This window comes from Moschus berezovskii, chromosome 2 (assembly GCF_049115385.1).
Source record: "Moschus berezovskii isolate FMDL1 chromosome 2, NW_MosBer_1.0, whole genome shotgun sequence".
Classification (NCBI taxonomy): Eukaryota; Metazoa; Chordata; class Mammalia; order Artiodactyla; family Moschidae; genus Moschus; species Moschus berezovskii.
This window is the reverse complement of record NC_142461.1, coordinates 56379153-56402853: the sequence shown is the minus strand read 5'-3', so window position 1 is coordinate 56402853 and position 23701 is coordinate 56379153. Positions and strand designations below refer to the sequence as shown.

General features: G+C 39.9%; 1 long non-coding RNA gene across 1 annotated transcript in view; it reads left to right on the top strand.

Annotated features, from left to right (window-relative positions):
- LOC148778533 (uncharacterized) overlaps positions 1 to 7086 on the top strand; it is a 45354-nt gene extending 38268 nt beyond the window's left edge. Inside the window, exon 3 of the long non-coding RNA XR_016038763.1 lies at positions 6962 to 7086. This is a non-coding gene — a long non-coding RNA (uncharacterized LOC148778533). The remainder of the gene's footprint in view (positions 1 to 6961) is intronic.
- Positions 7087 to 23701: the final 16615 nt, after the last annotated feature.

Here is a 23701-nt window from a genome sequence, read left to right as displayed (position 1 = left end):
TGGGTTATGTAAATTTTGACATACTTAATATTTATGAGTCAGAGTTGTTAACATGAAGACATTTTTACTTTGACAGTTTGTTGTTGCTTTTGCTACCTTCCTGCTGCCACCACCTGGAGGAGCAGAGGGTTGCCCAGAGCAGAAAAATTTCCAACTCTGAATACTAGGAGCTGTTTAGATTCCCGTCCTTTCTTGTTTCTTATCCGTGTGTGATCCCTTTCTTCATGGTGTCTGTTGTAATGATTGAATCCAATTACAGTACATCATTGGCATTTGAATTTTAAAAATTTGTGCTCTTGACTATTTTCAAGCCATGTAACATGTAGGGATTTGCAGTTTTGCTGAGGAATGAATTTTGGTTGTAAGCTTTGCAATACTGATGTGCTGGAATGACACAAAAATAGGGATGCATCCACCACAGCCTCTGAATTTCGTCTTGGCTGTGTTCTTTCTTATCAGCATGCATACTAACTCTCTTAAAGTGATAAAAATTTAGCTTCTTTGTGTTAAATCGGCTATAAAAGAAAATCATCTGCTAGTGTTTGTGATTGGGCTTCCCTGGTGGCTCAGAGGTTAAAGCGTCTGCCTCCAATGCGGGAGACCCGGGTTCGATCCCTGGGTTGGGAAGATCCCCTGGAGAAGGAAACGGTAACCCACTCCAGTATTCTTGCCTGGATAATCCCATGGACGGAGAAGCCTGGTAGGCTACAGTCCACGGGGTCGCATAGAGTCGGACACGACTGAGTGACGGAACGGAACGGACGGAGTGTTTGTGATAGTAGTAAACAGAAAGTAAAAAAGTCTAAAAAAGTAGTCATTCTTGGGCACAAAGCAGAAGTTTTGGATGTGCCAAATACACCATCAGTTTGATTAATTCAGCAAAAAGCATGAAAAATGTTTCTCCTAATCATCAACTACTTCATTAAAATAATATATTTTACTCTCATTAAGTTGTCAAAATTTATGAAATAATATTTCAAGCATTTGAGAGAGGGTTGTTCTCATCTGGAAGGTAGAGCAAGAGAGTGGAAAGGTCAGTGAACTTGTATTCTTAATGCCTGAGTTCAAGTTGTAGCTCTTCTATTAATTAGCTGTAGAAACTGTATCTAAAATCTCTTGGTCATAAATTCCAGGAAGACCTTGTTTATTGGTTTATTGACTAGGTTACATGTAGTTCTAGGTTTGGGATAGATTAATGACTCTTATAAAGATCTCTGCCCTCAAAGAGCTTTCATTTTGCATTGTAGAAGGGAAAGGAAGAGAGAGGGGAAACACACTGGGAAGAAAATAAATAACCAAATACCTTCAGTTCAGTTCAGTTCAGTCGCTCAGTCGTGTCTGACTCTCCACGACCCAGTGAATCACAGCATGCCAGGCCTCCCTGTCCATCACCAACTCCCGGAGTTCACTCAAACCCATGTCCACAGAGTCGGTGATGCCATCCAGCCATCTCATTCTCTGTCGTCCCCTTCTCCTCCCGCCCCCAACCTTTCCCAGCATCAGAGTCTTTTCCAGTGAGTCAACTTGTCGCATGAGGTGGCCAAAGTATTGCAGTTTCAGCTTTAGCATCCGTCCTTCCAATGAACACCCAGGATTGATCTCCTTTAGAATGGACTGGTTGGATCTCCTTGCAGTCCAAGGGACTCTCAAGAGTCTTCTGCAACATCACAGTTCAAAAGCATCAATTCTTCGGCGATCAGCTTTCTTCACAGTCCAACTCTCACATCCATACATGACCACGGGAAAAACCATAGCCTTGACTAGACGGACCTTGGTTGGCAAAGTAATGTCTCTGCTTTTCAATATACTATCAAGGTCGGTCATAACTTTTCTTCCAAGGAGTAAGCGTCTTTTAATTTCATGGCTGCAATCAGCATCTGCAGTGATTTTGGAGCCCCAAAATATAAAGTCTGACACTGTTTCTACTGTTTTTCCATCTATTTCCCATGAAGTGATGGGACCAGATGCCATGGTCTTCATTTTCTGAATGTTGAGCTTCAAGCCAAATTTTTCACTCTCCTCTTTCACTTTCATCAAGAGACCTTTGAGTTCCTCTTCACTTTCTTCCATAAGGGTGGTGTCATCTGCATATCTGAGGTTATTGATATTTCTCCCAGCAATCTTGATTCCAGCTTGTGCTTCTTCCAGCCCAGCATTCCTCATGATGTACTCTGCATATAAGTTAAATAAGCAAGGTGACAATATACAACCTTGACGTACTCCTTTTCCTATTTGGAACCAGTCTGTTGTTCCATGTCGAGTTCTGACTGTTGCTTCCTGACCTGCATACAGGTTTCTCAAGAGGCAGGTCAGGTGGTCTGGGATTCCCATCTCTTTCAGAATGTTCCACAGTTTATTGTGATCGACACAGTCAAAGGCTTTGGCATAGTCAATGAAGCAGAATTAGATGTTTTTCTGGAACTCTCTTGCTTTCTCCATGATCCAGCGGATGTTGGCTATTTGAGCTCTGGTGCCTCTGCCTTTTCTAAAACCTGCTTGAACATCTGGAAGTTCACGGTTCACATATTGCTGAAGCCTGGCTTGGAGAATTTTGAGCATGTGAGATGAGTGCAATGTGCGGTAGTTTCAGCATTCTTTGGCATTGCCTTTCTTTGGGATTGGAATGAAGACTGACCTTTTCCAGTCCTGTGGCCATTGCTGAGTTTTCCAAATTTGCTGGCATATTGAGTGCAGCACTTTCACAGCATCATCTTTCAGGATTTGAAATAGCTCAATTGGAATTCCCTCATCTCCAGTAGCTTTGTTCGTAGTGATGCTCTCTAAGGCCCACTTGACTTCACATTCCAAGATGTCTGTTTCCAGGTGAGTGATCACGCCATCGTGATTATCTTCGTTGTGAAGATCTTTTTTGTACAGTTCTTCTGTGTATTCTTGCCACCTCTTCTTAATATCTTCTGCTTCTACCGACCTAGAATATGACAAATGACTTCCCTGGTGGCTCAGACGGTAAAGAAACTGCCTGCAATGTGGGAGACCCGGGTTCCATCCCTGGGTTGGGAAGATCCTCTGGAGACATGAACAGCAAGCCACTCCAGTATTCTGGCCTGGGAAATCCCATGGACAGAAGAGCCTGGCAGGCTATAGTCCGTGGGGTCACAAAGAGTTGGACATGACTGAGTGACTTTCACTTTATCGACAATAGAAATGACATAGAAAATATTTTAGAAATGGGACAGGGTCGGTGGCAAGTGGCAGTGTGTGTGTGTCCAGTTGTGTCATTGCAGTAATAAGATGGTGAAGGTAAACCTCCATGATATGGTGGCATTTGAACAATGCATGAAGAAGAGTAATGGTGGTTACTAAGCATAACAGTGGTTTCAATCCCGTGAGATCTAATAAGCCATCATCTTACTCTGTGCCAGTTCAGGGCACAGTTGGGGATTTGGAGCAATAGATTGATACAAGAGTATTTTAAAAGAATGACTAGCTGCCATGCCAAGGAGTCTTGTAAAGGGACAAGGATGGAAGTGGGTGAACTGTTAAGAGGCTATAGCAGAGCTAGATGAGAGATGATGACTTTGAGCAGGTGGTAGCAGAGAAGGTGGAGAAAAACATTCAGATTCTGAATATATTTTGAAAGTACAGCAAATAAGATTTGTGGTTGGAATGGATATGAGCTGTGAGAGAAAGAGAAATCAAAGAGGACTCCAGGGTTTTTCATCTGCTGAAAAGGAAGGTGGGGTTGCTATTAACTGAGAGAAGGCTGAAGGTAGAACAGGTCTTTGGAAGTAAGATCAGTTCAGATTTTGGGCATGTTGCGTTTCAGATGTTTATTTTATGTCCAAGGACTTACAAATCTGGAGCCTATAAATGTGGTCTGAGTTGGAGATATCCTTTTGAAGGTCAGCAGGATATCACTGATACTTTAAACCATAATACTGCTTTATTTCACTGAGAGAATCAGTGTCATGTAGTGAGAGAAAAGACTGAGCCCTGGGGCATTGCAACATTCAAGGATCTGAGAAAAAGAGGAAGAACCAACCAAGGAGATTAAGAAGGAGCAGCCAGCGAGATAGGAGAAAAAACAGAGAATGTCAAAAAACAGAGCTAAGTGAAAAAGATGGGGAAACAGTGGAAACAGTGTCAGACTTTATTTTTCTGGGCTCCAAAATCACTGCAGATGCTGATTGCAGCCATGAAATTAAAAGACTCTTACTCCTTGGAAGGAAAGTTATGACCAACCTAGACAGCATATTAAAAAACAGAGACATTACTTTGCCAACCAAGGTCCGTCTAGTCAAGGCTATGGTTTTTCCCGTGGTCATGTATGGATGTGAGAGTTGGACTGTGAAGAAAGCTGATGGCTGAAGAATTGATGCTTTTGAACTGTGGTGCTGGAGAAGACTCTTGAGAGTCCCTTGGACTGCAAGGAGATCCAACCAGTCCATTCTAAAGGAGATCGATCCTGGGTGTTCATTGGAAGGACTGATGCTAAAGCTGAAACTCCAATACTTTGGCCACCTCATGCGACGAGCTGACTCACTGGAAAAGACTCTGATGCTGGGAAGTATTGGGGGTGGGAGGAGAAGGGGACGACAGAGAATGAGATGGCTGGATAGCATCACCGACTCGATGGACATGAGTTTGAGTGAACTCCGGGAGTTGGTGATGGACAGGGATGCCTGGCATGCTGTGATTCATGGGGTCACAGAGAGTCAGACACGACTGAGCGACTGAACTGAACTGAACTGAACTGAAGTGAAAAAGTGTTATGAAACAGGAGGGAGTAATCAACTGTGCTAAATGCTGCTGATAGGCAAGTGAAGGACGCGGCTGCTGGATTTGGCAAGATGGTCACATTTAGAGTGAACAGTTAAGAGAAGTTTCATTGGAGGCAAAAATCTGACTAAATTGGTTTTAATGGAGAATGGCAAGAAATAAAAACAGACAGCAGGAATAAGTAGCTTCCTGGAGGTGTGTTTCTTTTAAAGAAAGGGAAGAAATGAGCCAGTTAGCCAGTGAGTTAAGTGGAATACAGATAAGTGATTGTTTTATTATTTTATTAAATGTTTTTTTAAAGACAGGAATGACATCAGTATCTTATTTGCATTTGAGTGTAAATGATCCAGCAGTGTGTCCTAGAGTGATATCTTTGAGTGGGCTGTAGAGGATGGGATTTAGTGACTAAGAAGAGGTGTTGACTTTAGGTAGGATTATGGATAGTAGCTGGAGAAGGCAATGGCAAGCCACTCCAGTACTCATGCCTAGAAAATCCCATGGATGGAGGAGCCTGGTAGGCTGCAGTCTGTGGGGTCGCTATGGGTCAGGCACGACTGAGCGACTTCACTTTCACACATTGGAGAAGGAAATGGCAACCCACTCCAGTGTTCTTACCTGGAGAATCCCAGGGGCGGGGGAGCCTGGTGGGCTGCTGTCTATGGGGTCACACAGAGTCGGACACGACTGAAGTGACTTAGCAGCAGCAGCAGCATGGATAGTAGCGGGCAGAGAGACAGAGATGTGATCCCTGTACTGGTAGGTGTGTAAATACAGCAGATGGAAGTCTATGGAAGTTCTCTTCCTATTGCTTTAATTTTCTCAGTGACAAATGATGATGAAAATAGGAAGGAGGTTTAAGTACTTGAGAAGAGTGAAAATGATTGTCTAGAAGAGTGGGAAACTGAATGATCTTGGGAAACTAAGTTGTGATATACTTGTTGTTATGGGCTTCCCCTATGGCTCACAGGGTAAATAATCCATCTGCAATGCAGGAGACACAGAAGATGTGGGTTTGATCCCTGAATCAGGAGGAGGAAATGGAAACCCTCTCTAGTATTCTCACCTGAAAAATCCCATGGACTGAGGAGCCTGGCAGACTCAAGTTCATGGGTCTCACAGAGTTGAACATAACTGAGCAACTAAGCACAATACTTCTTGTGATATCTGTAAGTAGTATTAAGAACATGTTTGAGGAACAATTCACAAGCTTGAAGTGAAACCATTCAGCATAACTCTATATCTTTCTCTAGCCACAGTTAGTGGAGGGTGGGGGTTTGGCATTGGCAGAGAGTTGCATTTTAACCAAGATTCTAGTTGTCCAAGTAAGTATGATAAATCTGAAAACAGGCAAAAGAGTCAAGGGTATACATAAGGGAGCAGTTATAAAGTTTGGTCTTGGAATTTAAGCTTGGCAAGTAGGGGAATGATAAGCGGTAGTGGAATGGTGGTAGATCAGTGGATTGGAGGTCCCAGTGAATTGGAATGATGATTGGGAATGGGATCTGGGAAGATTGGAAGTGGTGGTCAGATGGCGGAATGCATGACTTTGACATTAGGAAGACTTGCATTTATCTGTAATGACGTGGTCTTACAGCAATGATCATGATTAGAGGCTGTGGTAGATGTGGTAGAATGGCTAACATGATCAATGGAGAAGAAAAGAGAAAAATTCAAGGAACTGAAAGCCAGGGTGTGGGCATGATGATCTACTTGTGTGTTCATAGGTTCGAGAATTAAGGCAGGAGTAGCTCTGGAGGGTACAACTATGAATCAAGAACTAGAATCTAAAGAAATGAAAAGAAAGCAGAGTCATTAACCAATACGTGATATATGATGATGTTAGATTCAAGCTGGCACTTTCAGGGAAGAGGGAGGGAGAAGTGTCTGAAAGTCATGAGGAGCATGGATGATACCTACTCCTCTCCAGGCTTGAAGATCTGAAGGCTACAAAAGGAAAAGCAGTCTCCAATTGGAAAGTTGATAGGGTATTCTCAGGAAAGTTTTTGATGAAAGTAAGAAGGTGAAGGGGATGTTCAAAGCATGTTTGTGAAAACAAAGATGTGGCATCCAGCTATCAAGATGATACCCAGTGATCTTTACTGCATTTAAGCCTTTTTTTAGTTCCTTCCCTTACTTAATCAGCTGACCTCTGTGACCATAGAGTACTGCAGAAATGATGACATGTAATAAAAGACACTGTAGCTTTTGTTTGGTCTTTCAGATACCTGGTTCTTAGTGAATCCAGCCACCAGACCACAAGGACACTCAGGAAGCCCTGTCGAGAGGCCTTTGTGGAGAGGAAGAGAGGTTTCCACCAACAACTACCATGAACTTACCAGTATGCAAGTGAGCTACATTAAAAGCAGATAAAAGCAAATCCTTTCAGTCAAACTTTCAGATGACTGCAGCCTTGTGAGAGATGCCAAGCTAAAAGTGTCTAACCAAGCCATCACCTAACTTTTAGTCTGCAAAAACTGTGCTGTATAGTAAATGATTATTTTTATTTTAAGTCACTAATTTTTGAAGTTATTTGCTAGGCAGCAAATCTATTGATAATTAACATAAGGGTATTTTGCAAATAGTGGTACTGAATTTCAGAAAGCACAATGGATAGGTTTCAGGATTGGTGGAAGGGAGAGAGAAGATGAAAGAACAGGATATGCAAAGAGTTTTTTATTTTTATTTTTTTAATTCTATTTTTATTTATTTTTTAACCCTAGAAACATTTTGTATTTTTAACACCAGAAACGTTTTGTATGGGCTTCCATGGTGGCTCAGCTGGTAAAGAATCTGCCTGTAATACCACAGACCTGGGTTTGAACCCTGGGTTGGGAAGATCCCCTGGAGAAGGGAACTGTTACTCACTCCAGTATTCTGGCCTGGAGAATTCCACAGACCGTGTAGACCATGGGGTCTCCAAGAGTCGGACATAACTGAACAACTTTCACTTTCACAGCCAATTAACAACATAGTGATAGTTTTGGGTGAACAGTGAAGGTACTCAGCCATACATAAACATGTATCCATTCTCCCCAAACCCCCCTCCCATCCAGGCTAGCACATAACATTGAGCAGAGTTCCATGTGCTATACAATAGGTTTTTGTTGTCTATCCATTTAAAATATAGCAGTGTGTATGTGATCTTCCCAAAGTCCTTAACTATCCCTTCACCCTGGCAACCATGAATTAGTTTTCTAAGTCTGTGAGTCTCTTTCTGTAAAGAATTTTAAAAAGATTAGAGTTTGGAGATAAGAGGAAGTCTGGGAGGGTTTGTGGTGGCTGACATAAATTAGGATAAATGAAAAAAATGAGATCATTGTGAAGACAGATAATGGTGGTGAGAACATGTGTTTGGTGGTGAAGAAAGAGGGAGTTTCTGGACATTTATCTTCACCTTTGATGAAAGGTGATCTTGGTCCCAGGGACAGTTCACTGTTGGCCACTGATCTAATGTGAGTACTTTCTGTGGATCTCTGTTAAAAAGTCGGATATGACTTAGCAACTAAACAGTTAATTGTATATGGTGCATATCTCCCATTTGATTTTCATATTATTATCCTTCATGCATGAGAATATTGAGACCTAGAGAGGTTAAGTTACTGGCCTGAGGGCACACAGTAAGTAAGGCAGACTCAAAATTTGAATTAGGGTCTCCTGACTTTAAATTCTGCCCTAATTCCGTATTTTACCTGGAGACAGAAACATTTAAAAACCAAAGTACTTTAATTTTCTAAAGGTAGAATTGCAAGTTAGTCATCTCAGACATAGACCAGTGGAGTATAATTATAAATACTCTTTGAAAATACCCACATGATACCTGTGCATAATGACATAGAGAAGAATCCAATATGAGAGCCATTTACATCTGATCATAGTAATATCAAGTAAGTGAAAAATACCAGAAAACAGAAGAAAAGAGATAAGAACCACAAGTATAAAATGAATGCTAAATTCATTGCTCTGTTTTTCTCCCCAGTTAGAATGTAAATTCTTTGAGGGTAGAACTTTGCCTTGTGTCTAGCACTCACCAGGTGCTCAATAAATCTTGATGTACGGTAAAAAAATGAAGATATAGGGCTCAACCAGAGGAAAAGTCTTTTCAGTGAAAACATCCTAAGTAACATGCTCAGGATAAGAGACTAGTCAAGACAGTTCAATTCAGTTGCTCAGTCGTGTCCCACTCTTTGTGACGTGATGAACCACAGCATGCCAGGCCTCCCTGTCCATCACCAACTCCCGAAGTCCACCCAAACCCATGTCCATTGAGTCAGTGATGCCATCCAACCATCTCATGCTCTGTTGTCCCCTTTTCCTGCCCTCAGTCTTTCCCAGCATCAGGGTCTTTTCAAATGAGGCAGCCCTTCGCATCATGTGGCCAAAGTATTGGAGTTTCAGCTTCAACATCAGTCCTTCCAATGAACACACCCAGGACTGATCTCCTTTAGGGTGGATTGGTTGGATCTCCTTGCAGTCCAAGGGACTCTCCAGAGTCTTCTCCAACACCACAGTTCAAAAGCATCAATTCTTCGCACTCAGCTTTCTTTATAGTCCAACTCTCACATCCATACATGACCACTGTAAAAACCATAGCCTTGACTAGACAGACCATTGTTGGCAAAGTAATGTCTCTGCTTTTTATATGCTATGTTGGTCATAACTTTCCTTCCAAGGAGTAAGTGTCTTTTAATTTCATGGCTGCAATGAGCATCTGCAGTGATTTTGGAGCCCAGAAAAATAAAGTCAGATTCTGTTTCCACTGTTTCCCCATCTATTTGTCATGAAGTGATGGGACAGGATGCCATGATCTTAGTTTTCTGAATGTTGAACTTTAAGCCAACTTTTCCACTCTTCTCTTTCACTTTCATCAAGAGGCTCTTTAGTTCTTCACTTTCTGCCATAAGGGTGGTGTCATCTGCATGCTGCTGCTGCTGCTGAGTCACTTCAGTCGTGTCCGACTCTGTGTGATCCCAAAGACGGCAGCCCACCAGGCTGCCTCGTCCCTGGGATTCTCCAGGTCATCTGCATAGCTGGTGTTATTGATATTTCTCCCCAAAATCTTGATTCCAGCTTGTGCTTCTTCCAGCCCAGTGTTTTTCATGATGTACTCTGCACATAAGTTAAATAAGCAGGGTGACAATATACAGCCTTGACATACTCCTTTTCCTATTTGGAACCAGTCTGCTGTTCCATGTCCAGTTCTAACTGTTGCTTCCTGACCTGCATATAGGATTCTCAAGAGTCAGGTCAGGTGGTCTGGTATTCCCATCTCTTTCAGAATTTTCCACAGTTTATTGTGATCCACACAGTCAAAGGTGTTGGTATAGTCAATAAAGCAGAAATAGATGCTTTTCTGGAACTCTCTTGCTTTTTCGATGATCCAGCAGATGTTGGCAATTTGATCTCTGGTTCCTCTGCCTTTACTAAATCCAGCTTGAACATCTGGAAGTTCACGGTTCACGTATTGCTGAAGCCTGGCTTGTGGAATTCTGAGCATGACTTTACTAGTGTGTGAGATGAGTCCAGTTGTGTGGTAGTTTGAGCATTCTTTGGCATTGCCTTTCTTTGGGATTGGAATGAAAACTGACCTTTTCCACTGGAAATGGTCAAGACAAGTTGAGGACAGAGTTACGAGGTTGAAGAAATTTGTCATCAATACTGGTTCCTTGTCTACCCTGCCTGCTGATCCAGACTCCAGGGTAGGTTCACATTCAGAGATGTTTCATCACATCATCCCTGTAGCTGTTCTTCTCCTCTAGGTGTTTTAGGAGCATTAAGAAACCAGTAGTTCTTTCCTGACAATATATTCTATCATCTGAAACTTAATAAAATAATAATAAAAAAATGCAACAATAAACAGGGTCTGGGTGCTTCTCCACAACATGATTTAATTTAACTGGATTGGGGTTAGACCCAGACATTGGCAGTTTAAATTAAAAAAAAAAAAGTCCCTTAGGTGGTTTTACTGTATAGCTAGGATTGAGAAGCAACCAATAACTTAAAAATATTATCTTTCTCAGGAAAAGTTGAATACTGAGAAATCAAAGCTTGAAAGGAAAGGAATGCTGTTCTAACTAGCTCAGTTTCAGATATCAGTGGGTTGGGAGGTCCCCAGAATTTGCACCAACCTAGCTTTACCATGGCACTCAGAGAGGAAGTACTCAAGTATTTGCTGCAGGGATGGATGAATTCCAGTCGCCCCGTCATGTCTGACTCTTTGTGACCCCTTGAACTGCAGCATGCCAGGCTTCCCTGTCCATCGCCAACTCCCAGAGCTTGCTCAAACTCATGTCCATCGAGTTGGTGATGCCATCCAACCTTCTCATCCTCTGTTGTCCCCTTCTCCTCCCTCCTTCAATCTTTCACAGCATCAGGGTCTTTTCCAGTGAGTCAGTTCTTCACATCAGGTGGCCAAAGTATTGGAGTTTTAGCTTCAGCATAAAGCTTACTATTCCAATGAATAGTCAGGACTGATTTCCTTTTGGATTGACTGGTTGGATCTCCTTGTAGACCAAGGGACTCTCAAGAGTCTTCTCTAACACCACAGTTCAAAAGCATCAATTCTTTGGCAGTCAGCTTTCTTTATGGTCCAACTCTCACATCCATACATGACTACTGGGAAAACTATTGCTTTGACTAGATGGACCTTTGTTGGCAAAGTAATGTCTCTGCCTTTTAATGTGCTGTCTACGTTGGCCATAGCTTTTCTCCCAAGGAACAAACACCTTTTATTTTCATGGCTGCAGTCACCATCTGCAGTGATTTTGGAGCCCAAGAAAGTGACGTCTGTCACTGTTTCCATTGTTTCCCCATCATTTTGCCATGAAGTGATGGGACCAGATGCCATGATCTTTGTGTTTTGAATGTTGAGTTTTAAGCCAGTTTTTTCACTCTCTCACTTTCATCAAGAGATTCTTTAGTTCTTTTTCACTTTCTGCCGTAAGAGTGGTGTCATTTGCATATCTGAGGTTATTGATATTTCTCCCAGCAATCTTGATTCCAGCTTGTGCTTCATCCAGCCTGGCATTTCACATGATGTACTCTGCTATAAGTTAAATAAGCAGGGTGACAATACACAGCCTTGACATATTCCTTTCCCAATTTGGAATCAGTCCATTGTTCCATGTCTGGTTCTAACTGTTGCTTCTTGACTTGCATAAAGATTTTTCAGGAGGCAGGTAAGGTGGTCTGGTATTCCCATCTCTTTAAGAATTCCACAATTTGTTGTGATCCACACCATGCTCCTTGCTCTTACGTAAAGATTGATCTCTCTACCTGGAGAAGTTGAGCTATGGAGATGGCTTAGATGACAGAACAACCTGAGGAACAAAAATTCTAGGTCAGTTGTGAAAGGGATGCATGAGTGGGAGCATGCATGGTGATGAAACATAAATATGTGTTGCATATATATAGATATACTACTTTAAAAAAATCTATACAGAATATCATGGCAAATAAAGCAAAGTTTTCTTTTTAAACCTATTATTGAATTCACTGAAGCCTTTTGTATTTTCTTGTTCAGTAGATAACAAAATTACAATTATTATATTTGATTCTGGACTTATTTTTACTGTTGAAAGGTGTCATTATGTTTTAAAAGAATGATACTATATCTCATCTAGTCTGGAAAAAAGATGTTCTGGAGGAGTGAAGGACATGCATGAAAGTGAGAGGAACCAGTGGAGGACTATTCAGTGTATACTTAATATATTCCATTTTGTTTTGCACTGGAAAAAGCTGGAGTTAATATGAGCTCTGAGCACACAAGTTTGATGTAAAACAAAGGATTTGCATTCTGCCCTCCTCAAAGGGTGACCCAACATCATTCTTAACTTAAACAAATATAAAAGGAGACAGTCCCGGTGACCTGTGTGGGGATTCTGGGGTAGATAGTTTATCCACATTCCTGCCAACATAACCATAGCTCTGATTACAGTAAAAAGCAATAATATCTCCATCTTTCATGATGATTAGTAGTTAGAAGAGTCTTCCATTACTTTATCAGCTCCAGAGAAGAAAGGGTAAAGGATAAAGTAGCATCCTTGCCTAAAATGAATGAATATAAAGGCTAAATGCTTATTTTTGTAGTGACTCACTGTGTCAAGCTGAATTCTAAATCAAGTATACGCAGACCACTTATTCATTCTCCATCAAATCCTTAAGAAGTGGAATGACCGTGACCAGGCACTGTCTCTGACATTTATTGTATATGAAAATCATTCAGGAGATGTAAAGACTAGGCAGTTGTGAAACAACTATAAAGATGTAAGACTGAAAGCTCCAACAGTGGCATTCAGCTGCTCAGTTATGCTAGAAAATGGTTAGCACCCTTTTGTTTGTGACTTTAATTCTGATGTAGGCTCATGGCAGGAAAAGACCACCAGTATATAAAGGCAGAATGAATACTTGACTTGGAATCATATGTCCTGGTTCAGTCACTGCACTGACAATTAAAACTTGTTGCAACAATTACCTGAGCAAGTCACATAATCTCCCAGAGTCTTAATTTCCCCCTCTGTAAAGAGAAAATAACAAGAATTTCTGCTCTGCTACTTTAGTAAGTTCTGTGGTTTACTTGACATACTATTATAAAAGTATTTCATAAAATATAAAACATCATACAGATATTTGCTATTATTATTGAATTATTAATTTATAACCTTATTCAGTCCAAAATAGTGCTGCTCAGATCATGGCTTCATAGTCTGCAAGTTCTGGATTTATAAGCATCCCATATCCTTATCAACTGTAAAGATTTATTCTAGAGCCCAAGAGTAGTCATCTGACTTTATCTTAAAAGTAATTATAAATACGTTTCTATAGATATGCATAAACAAGTGGTGGAGAGGAAAAGTGCTAAGATATCTGGGGAGAGTCAAGTCTACTATTAATGTGAAAATATTGACTTTTAGGTAAGATTCATAATCAAAGGTTTTAAAAAGTTGTGGAAAGAGACGAGAGAGTAGGGGCAGGGGGAATTGGATGAAGGTGATCAAAAGGTACACACTTCCAGGTATAAGACAAATAAGTACTGGATGTAATGTACAAAATAATTATTAACACTGCTGTATAATGGCAACCCACTCCTGTGTTCTTGCCTGGAGAATCCCAGGGACGGTGGAGCCTGGTTGATTGCTGTCTATGGGGTCGCACAGAGTCGGACACGACTGAAGCGACTTAACAGCAGCAGCAGCATGTTATATATGAAAGTTAGAGTAAATCCTGGGTTCTCTTCACAAGAAACATTTTTTTCTTTTTCTTTTATTTTGTATATATATGAGATGATGGATATTCGCTAAATTCATCGTGGCAACCATTTCATGATGTATATCAGTCAAAACATTATGCTATATACCTTAAACTTATATAGTATTGTACATTAATTATATCTGAAACCTGAAAGAAAAAAATTTGAATAATGTTTTAAAAAAAAGGAAAAATGGAGATATTGGAACTTTCAGGAAGCTTGCCACTAGGAGGGAAGAACAATAGCTGAGCAAAGATCTGCATGAGCACCATGTAAGAGCCATCAGGAGCTGCCAGGTGCTGCCAGTTGCCAACTGTGTGCATGGAAGTTTTCAGTGGTGTTGCATGGAAGTTCCCCTTGCTTTCTAGTAGAGCACAGCGGAGACGATCAAAAATCCCATGTAAGATAGGGGAAAATTATTAGTATCTCAGAACTGAGGTTTTATCATATTAGCATCTTTAATTGCTTCACGAATGCTCATACTAGAGGCTGCTGCTGCTGCTGCGTCACTTCAGTCGTGTCCGACTCTGTGTGACCCCATAGACAGAAGCCCACCAGGGTCCCCCGTCCCTGGGATTCTCCAGGCAAGAACACTGGAGTGGGTTGCCATTTCCTTCTCCAATGTGTGAAAGTGAAAAGTGAAAGTGAAGTCGCTCAGTCGTGTCCGACCCCTAGCGACCCCACGGACTGCGGCCTACCAGGCTCCTCCATCCATGGGATTTTCTAGGCAAGAGTACTGGAGTGGCTTGCCATTGCCTTCTCCGCATACTAGAGGCTACTGGCATCATATGTAATTCTTGAGGACTCACATTTCCTCTGCCTGCTGTGCCCTGCTCAATACGGGAGGTCTTTTTAGTTCCGTATTTATTAACATTCACATTTCAGTTTCTAGTACTCAGATCACAACCCTAGACATTTCTGCCTTTGCCTCATTGCTTCCTGAATTACAATTATGAGATGAAGTTTCATATCCCAGTCTAAGTTCAGGTCTCCCAGACCCACAACAATTTCCACCAAAGGCCATCACCACACACCCTGTGCACCCGGGAAGGGAGAGTATACAGAGGTATTTATGGTGAAGCAACAATAAATACATAATTTTCAACTTCTAGACAACCAAGCAAGAAGGAAACTTAATGGGTTATATCACATTCACCTGGCTTTGGAGCATTGTATGGTCTCTGTGTACTCAAAACTTTTTAGCTTTGAACTCCTTTTCATCTCTAATCACCTCCTCTAGCTCCCTAATTACCTTGTCTAGGACTGTTTATTTATCTAGGCCCTCATTTTGCCTTTTCTTGTTTCTAGCATTGATTCCAATCTTTGATCCATTACAATTTCCTGATGAAAGATCCTGGAAAGTGAGTGGCTGAATAGGTAAAATTTGGAAGAAGATCTCATTTTTGTCTTTTCAAGGCTAAAAAGGACATGTGAAAATAAAAGAAATAATACAATCATGATTTTTTTCCAACTGTGCTAAGTAGAATGAATATAGGTTGAGTTCATCAAACATTTTTTTTCCAGTAAAGAAACATTTGGCCTGACCATATTTCTCCATTTCCTAGGATTAGTAGAGGATTAGAAATTATAGTGAAAGACTGATGGAGATGATTGTTGGCAGAATCAAAGCCAGTTGAATAGAAAGAATTTAGGTGCAGTGATTAGGACTATAATGTTAAAACCTCAGGATGCTCAGTGTGTGTGTATATACTCCCTTGACTCACCCCTTTGAAAATGATGGGCCATTATGATGTTTTTCTAGAAATCCCTAAGGGAGAGGTTGTTCAGCAGAAATTATCTTCATAATGATTCAGAAGATCTTCAACTTCCAGAAGAATAAAGCTTTCCAGTGAACAGAGGGTATTATGCAGATGTATCCTGCAGAGGAAATGCTGGACAGATTGGGATCCATGTGAATTCTTTTGGCAAGAGATACTGAAAGTTCTGGATTTGAGAAGTTAAAATCTGGTAACAAATGAGTTTAATGAATCAGAGAATGGCAAAGTTCAGCTGCATATATATATGATATATCCTATTAACACTGGGTGTTATTACTGACTGATGATACGGTGTAAATTGCACCTGAGTCAAACTGTAGTGCCTCTGATCAGGATAAAATTCAGTAGGACAAAATTCTCTGGTGAGTAAAATGAGTCAAGATTCATGGTATTTATTTAAAAAATTGTTTGTCTCTCAGTTTCTCTTTCTTGGGTTTATTTCAATTTTAATAATTTCTTAATCCCAGAATGAATTTATTTTTTTAGTATGATAATTTTTAAAATATACATTAATTTTTAGAATTTAGATTTGTGGCTTATTAAAAGTTTTTTCCCCCTAAACAGATGACACAAAGTAGTATATTAAACTTATACAGGTGTGTACTTAGGACAGAATGAGCCATTCATAGCAGTGAAACAATTTCTGCTGCCCCTTTTGTCCCTAACTCCACTGGAAAAAAAAAGCCACATAGAATATGTGCTAATATTTATTGAGTCATTTAATATTTTATAATAGACATTGACAGCTTTTAAAGGATGTAGATACAGCAGCACACACATTGCTGTTTGTTTTGTCATGGGTTTGGGATTCTTGTGCAGAATTTTCATGGTTCTCTGGTCTTTAAATAGATTAGTGGGACATTGTAGAACATTTCTTGTTAGTGGGGAAAAATTGGCAGCAATAAATGTCTAGCAAATATAGGGGACTATTTCCCAAATAGAGTATTCTCAAAGCTTTGAAGATTACAGGACTGGATTCTGTTGGGTCTTACTAAAACCGTTAGTTTCTCTATATCTTTCTCTTTTGCCTACTCTCACTCCTCACACCCCTCACTAACCCTGAAATGGCACATATACCAGAACCTGAATTAGATCTAGCTCTGTTTCTGTCAAATCTAAAAGAAACCCACATAAATCATAATGTTCCTGGATGTATTTACTGAAATATTTTGAAGAGACAGCAAACTGGAATGACCACGTTGTAGGGCACCTGGCAAACATTCCCAGTATTCACAGGTTACAGCATTACCTTCCCCTCCCAACTCTCTATTCACTCTGCTAAATAGTCAGAACTCAACCTTCTCCAAGGTTTGCCAGGTCCTTTGCCCTTCCCCTACTGTCTCCTTCAGCCTTCCAGATGGATTCAGTTCCTTGCCCTGCAGCTTTCTGCCCTCTTGGTTTTTTCTCTTCAACAAATACCCCATATCAGCATAAAGAAGGCCCTGGCAGTAAACAGCAATTAAATCATCTTCTGAAATTGGCAGAACAAGAAATGTGGTGAACACAATATATTTCAGTTCAGTTCAGTTGCTCAGTCATGTCTGACTCTGTGACCCCATGGACTGCAGCACGCCAGGCTTCCCTGTCCATCCCCAACCCCCGGAGTTTACCCAAATTCATGTCCATTTAGCTCCGTCAAATAGACATATTCTAATAAGAATTTAGAACTCAGACCTTGCATGGGAAATACTGGTTGTTACCAACCTCTGTAACTTCCTTCCACTTTCCTCTCAATATCTCCTGTTTTGTATACTTTGCTATATGTGATTTCTGTGGGGTAAAGAAAAGAGAAGAGCTGGTGTTTATTCAGGAGGCAGGGCCCTAACTCTTCAAAGGGAGGAGGCTTAGCTTGACTCTGGGATACGGCGCCGGGCCTAGGAGGATACTGTTGACTACAGCTCTGTAGAGATGCCTTTATTTGTGAGGGCAGACCCAAGCTCTGCTGGAAATGGATTTCTTTATTTATTTCCATTATAAAATTTATTTTTAACTGGAGGATAATTGCTTAACAATGTTGTGTTGGTTTCTGCCATACAACAACGTGAATCAGTCATAAATATATGTATGTCTTCTCTCTCTTGAATTCTGTCGCAGCCAAAACATCACAGAATCAGAAGCTACATTAATGGGCTAGTTCAGCAGTGTTGTTCAGGGATTTGGTCAAGAGCTGTGTATCTGACCTTTTCAGTGATTTTTGTAGCAAAATAATAATGAATTATAAATAATAAACCCTCCTCTGTTTACCTTACCTAGAAGGCATCTAGTGGGCAACTGCTGAATCCAGACTCATCCTCTGCTGCCTTCTGAAACTTTAACAAAATAAAAATAAAGTTTTTTTAAATTAAAAATGAACGTGGAAATGCTACAATGCTTTATTTTTCTAATTACTTGATGTTGATTCTTTTTTTTTTTCCTTCTTTACATCTCAGCTTCTAATGCTTTTCTTCCTGTGACCCTTCATCTAAGCACGGTCATTCCTTTTGTTGTTGTCACTCAGTTGTGTCTGACTCTGCGACCTGGTGGACTGCAGAAGGCCAGGCTTTCCTGTCCCTCACCATTTCCTGGAGCTTGCTCAAACTCATGTCCATTAAAAACTCATTCCTTTACAGGTTTTTTTATGGTAAAAAACAAAAGCAAATAGAACCTTATGCAGTAATCTTACATAATGGACAAGTTTCATGGGTCAGTATTTTTACAGTAGTCAGTTTATATTATTCTCTTAAAACATTACTTGAAAATTATAGGCCCTCTCCCATTTCTCTTCTTCACCTCTTGCCCAGCAAAGAGGACTCAGAGTTTTTCATTATTTTGAGTCTGAATATAAACATCACAAGACTACATTCTGGTCAGTTTAAATGTGAAAATGAAAGTCACTGAGTCCTATTTGGCTCTTTGTGTCCATGGAATTCTCCAGACCAGAATACTGGAGTGGGTAGCCTTTCCCTTCTCCTGGGGATCTTCCCAACCCAGGGATCAAACCCAGGTCTAGCGCATTGTAGGTGTATTCTTTACCAGCTGAGCCACAAGGGAAGCCTGGGTTTAAAAATGATTGAGTTATATTTCTGAAGTTACCCTCAGAGTAGTTAGATATTGGTGGGAGTGAGTGAGTGTAAAATCCTGTTAAAAAACCAATCCCCAGGCAGCATCATCTGGCTCTTGTGTTAGTATTCTAGTCACTAGGTGTAAAAAAGAGGAAAAGACAATGCATGCTTATTTTGAGAAAGCACAGACAGATATTTGTTGACGTGAAAGAGGAGAGAAAAGGTGAAACATAACTAGAGAGGGTGTCTCAGTTGAGGTCAGGAGTTGACAGAGACTGAAGGTAGAAAGAGAGTGAAAATTCAAGGGGGATGGGGTGGGCAGTGGAACCACAGGAAGAAGATGTTAAAGTTTCAAAACACCGTGGTTTTATTCTCTTTAAAGAACTTATCCTGTTTTGTTTTTCTAGTTGTTATTTGTGAACATGGCTTCGCTTTTCTTAAATCCTTGAGGCTGGGATCCAAGTTTGCTTTGCCCATGTTGTGGGAAAGGTGGTAAACCTTGGGCATTCCCAGGTATCCAGCACACTAGCACACATTCAGAGGGCCCTTGGTAGTCTGGAATGTTTGTGAGATGAAGCAGCTTTGGTACTGAGTGAGTGAAAAGACTTAATCAGGGTCTTGGGAATTCTGATGACAAATCTAACTCCAGTTTTGTGGTTTTGATATGTTGTCTATTTAAGAATTTGTTTAAATACAATTAAGTGTGATAATCTTGACTGCTACCTTCTTTATCTTTTATATCACCAGATACATATCTCATATATATATATATATATATATATATATGCTGTAAATACATTTAAATTACACTAGGAAGTCATATTCATTGTGGAAACAACTATGAAGCAACTATAATTCTTTTCAGACATATCGACAGCTGTAGTTGTAGGTATATATTTATATGTTCTGGTACCATGTAGTTATTTCACAAATTGCTATTTTATTTAATAATATAACATGAATAACTTTCCACATCATTAGACTTCAGTGAGTTGTCAGCAAATGTGTTTTGAGAGAAAGTTATGTTGGAATAAATCCATACGGTGAATCATTTTTTCTGTAACTTGGAAATCATGTTTGGAACAAATGGTATCGTTAGTAAGGAAAATACCAAATTCTTTCTAGGAACTTGAATAATCATGAAATAAATAATCTTTCGTTACAGAGCCCAGTACAGGAAAAGCCATTTGGAAGACAGGATAGGGTATGACCTCTTTTAATAGCACTTTTGCTATAATTTACAAAGGGATTTAGTAATGATTAATGATTTAATATTTGTAAAATATTTCACAATGCATTTAATTTTAAAACCATGCAACATATTACCCACAAATATCAATTTAGGGCATGGTTTTGTCTTTTATTTTTTTCTATGAAGAAGAAAAAAATGTCATTCAGGATAGAAAAATGTCTAAAGTATTTTCTAGTTCTTAGTTTTGAATGCATATTCTAGTGAAAAAGTGAGATATTTTAGAAAATGATTTACTGTCAGAATTACAATACCTGATTTATTATTCACAGCATAATTTTTTATTAAATACATTTTCAATCCTATTATCATTTTTTAAACTACTTAGCTCCAGTCAAAATGAAAATGCCCATTTCTTCATCTTTATTCATGCCTTTCACATTTCAGTGCCCTAGAAAGAGATTTTCTGCATTCATAAATGAAAAATTCTGGGTTGCTCATTATATCTGAAAGATAGAAAGTTGTAGTGGAAATGAATGAGGAAAAAGCTCTACAGCAGCAAGCATTTGCTTCATTGTGTTTGCTGCCCTAGAATAGTATTTATTATTTTTGTCATCATCAAACCATTTGGTTCCCTTGCCAGAGTAATTTATTCTCCCTACCTTTTTCTGGGGGTCTAGATGGCTTAGTCACCTGAGACTTGAGAACACGCTTTTCCCCCTTATGTGTCATAAATGAGAAAAGTTTTTCTCCAAAAGGAGCAATAGGTTGAAAATAAAGTTCTTCAGAAGACTGTAGTAAGAAAACAAAAAGATGTTTTCTTTCTAATGGATATAATGGGAATGTAGTATATGTAATGGGCCCTAAGAAGTCCTAGCTGATTTGTGACATGAAAATATATTTCCTCCAAAACTGTGCTTGTTGGAACTTTATTTTCAAATGACAGAACTCTTGGAAGGAAACATGAAAGGCCTGCTACTATTTAAATGGTTTGGGCTATTAAAAAAAAAAAATATATATATATATATATATGTATGTATTCCCAGATAAGACATAAATTTCAGAAGGATTGTATTCTAAGACAGATTGTTTTATTTTTTTACTTGGCATAACAGAGAATTCAACACCCTATTTCATAGATGCCATCTGTTTTTGCTTGACCTTAATTTTCTGGATGACTGTTTTTCTTCAAATATTTCAAGTCATGACTAAATTTCATTTAACAAGAAATGTTTAGGTTAGTTTGTGATCAAGAAATCAGATGTTCTAAATCCAAACATATTTTAAAACACTGATTTGTAATTGTGTTAATGCCAGAACAAAGTCCACTTTTTATTTGACTCTTTAAAGGCCAACAGCATCAGTTCAATTCAGTCGCTCAATCATGTCTGACTCTTTGCGATCCCATGGATTGCAGCATGCCAGGCTTCCCTGTCCATCACCAGCTCCTGGAACCTACTCAAATTCATGTCCATTGCGTCGGTGATGCCATCCAAACATCTCATCCTCCATTGTCCCCTTCTCCTCCCGCCTTCCATCTTTCCCAGTGTCACGGTCTTTTCTAATGAGTCAGTTCTTCGCATCAGGTGGCCAGAGTATTGGAGTTTCAGCTTCAGCATCAGTCCTTCCAATGAGTATTCAGGACTGATTTCCTTAGGATAGACTGGTTGGATCTCCTTGCAGTCCAAGGGACTCTCAAGAGTCTTCTCCAACACCACAGTTCAAAAGCATCAATTCTTCGGTGCTCAGCTTTCTTTACAGTCCAACTCTTACATGCATACATGACTACTGGAAAAACCATAGCTTTGACTAGATGGACCTTTGTTAGTAAAGTAATGTTTCTGCTTTTTAATATGCTGTATATGTTGGTCATAGTTTTTCTTGCAAGGAGCAAGCGTCTTTTAATTTCATGGCTGCGGTCATCATCTGCAGTGATTTTTGGAGCCAATAAATAAATAAAGTCTCTCACTGTTACTATTGTTTCCCCATCTATTTGCCATGAAGTGGTGGGCTGGATGCCATGATCTTAGTTTTCTGAATGTTGAGTTTTAAGTCATCTTTTTCACTTTCCTCTTTCACTTTCATCAAGAGGCTCTTTAGTTCTTCTTTGCTTTCTGCCATAAGAGTGATGTTGTCTGTGTGTCTGAGGTTATTGATGTTTCTCCTGGAAATCTTGATTCCAGCTTGTGCTTCATCCAGCCCGGCATTTCGCATGATGTACTCTGCATATAAGTTAAATAAGCAGGGTGATAATATACAAACTTGACGTACTCCTTTCCCAATCTGGAACCAGTCTGTTGTTGCATGTCCAGTTCTAACTGTTGCTTCTTGACCTGCAGCAACAGCATAGGGTCATATTTATTTTAATTTCACTTCATTCTGATATTTTCTAAAACAATGGCATATTTATTATAAAGGCAAATCCTGGATCATTAATGGTGAAAAGCTAGTTATAAGTTGTTAAAATTTAACTTAAAAATTACAATTTATGATGGGTTGATTCACAGTTCAATTGACAGGTGTTATTTTATTTTTGACCAAAAAAATCAATATTTCCCAAGTCAGTCCAGTTATATACATTACAGAAATGCTTGTTAAAATACAAACTCCCAGCCCTCTTATTCTGATATAATGGGTCTGGTGAAAGTGAAAGTCACTCCATTGTGTCCAGCTGTTTGCAACACCATGGACTGTACAGTCCATGGAATTCTCCAGACCAGAATACTGGAGTGGGTAGCTGTTCCCTTCTCCAGGGGATCTTCCCAACCCAGTCATTGAACCCAGGTCTCCTGCATTGCAGGCAGATCCTTTACCAGCTGAGCCATGAGGGAAGCCCAAGAACACTGGAGTGAGTAGACTATCCCCTTCTCCAGGAGATCTTCTCAACCCAGGAATCAAACTGGGGTCTCCGCCATTGCATGCAGATTTTTTACCAACTAATCTACCAGGGAGGCCCCCAGGGTCTGGGGCCCAGGTTTAATCATATCCCCATGTGATTTTTAGGACCCAACAGAGGTAGGAAACACTGGAGCGTAGCTAGTTCTCAACTCTTACAACACTCAGTTATATGGGGGAGTTTTTAGATAATGTCAGTGCTCAGGCTTCCTCCCAACACCTGTTAATTCTGTCTCTGTGGACACTGGAATATTCATGTAAAAATTCCACTTTACCAAACAGGATTCCAAACTATACACTGAAGGGAAATTGATTAAATAATTATGCAAAAGCTTCTCTGTATAAGATAACTAGAATTCTGAGGTGGTTAGAATAGCAGCTCTGTGAGTGAAAGAATCATCTGTGTCGTGTCATCTCTGTTCCTTTATCCCTGAGCATGGTGACTTTCACATATATCATGGATGATAATAACTATTTATTGATGAAATAGTTTATGTTGACTAAAGTTGTAAACATTTTCAAATGTTGAGGAGTTGCTACAAATGACTTGAACAGTTGGGCATGGGTTATGGTCCAACAATGGTTAAAATTAATACATGTCATGGTAGAGAGCTGGTAATATGAGGGGAAGACTGATTCCGAGGTATCCAAGGTGAGCCAGAGAGGACTTTCCCCAAGAAACCCAGAGTGGGAACCAATCTCAGCAGCCATCAGTCTGTTGATTGGTTGCACATGTGGCAATCACATTCCTGGAGGAATGGTACAGAGTAGCAGCCAGGCTCTGGGGACTAGGAGAGCAGAATCCCCTCCCTCT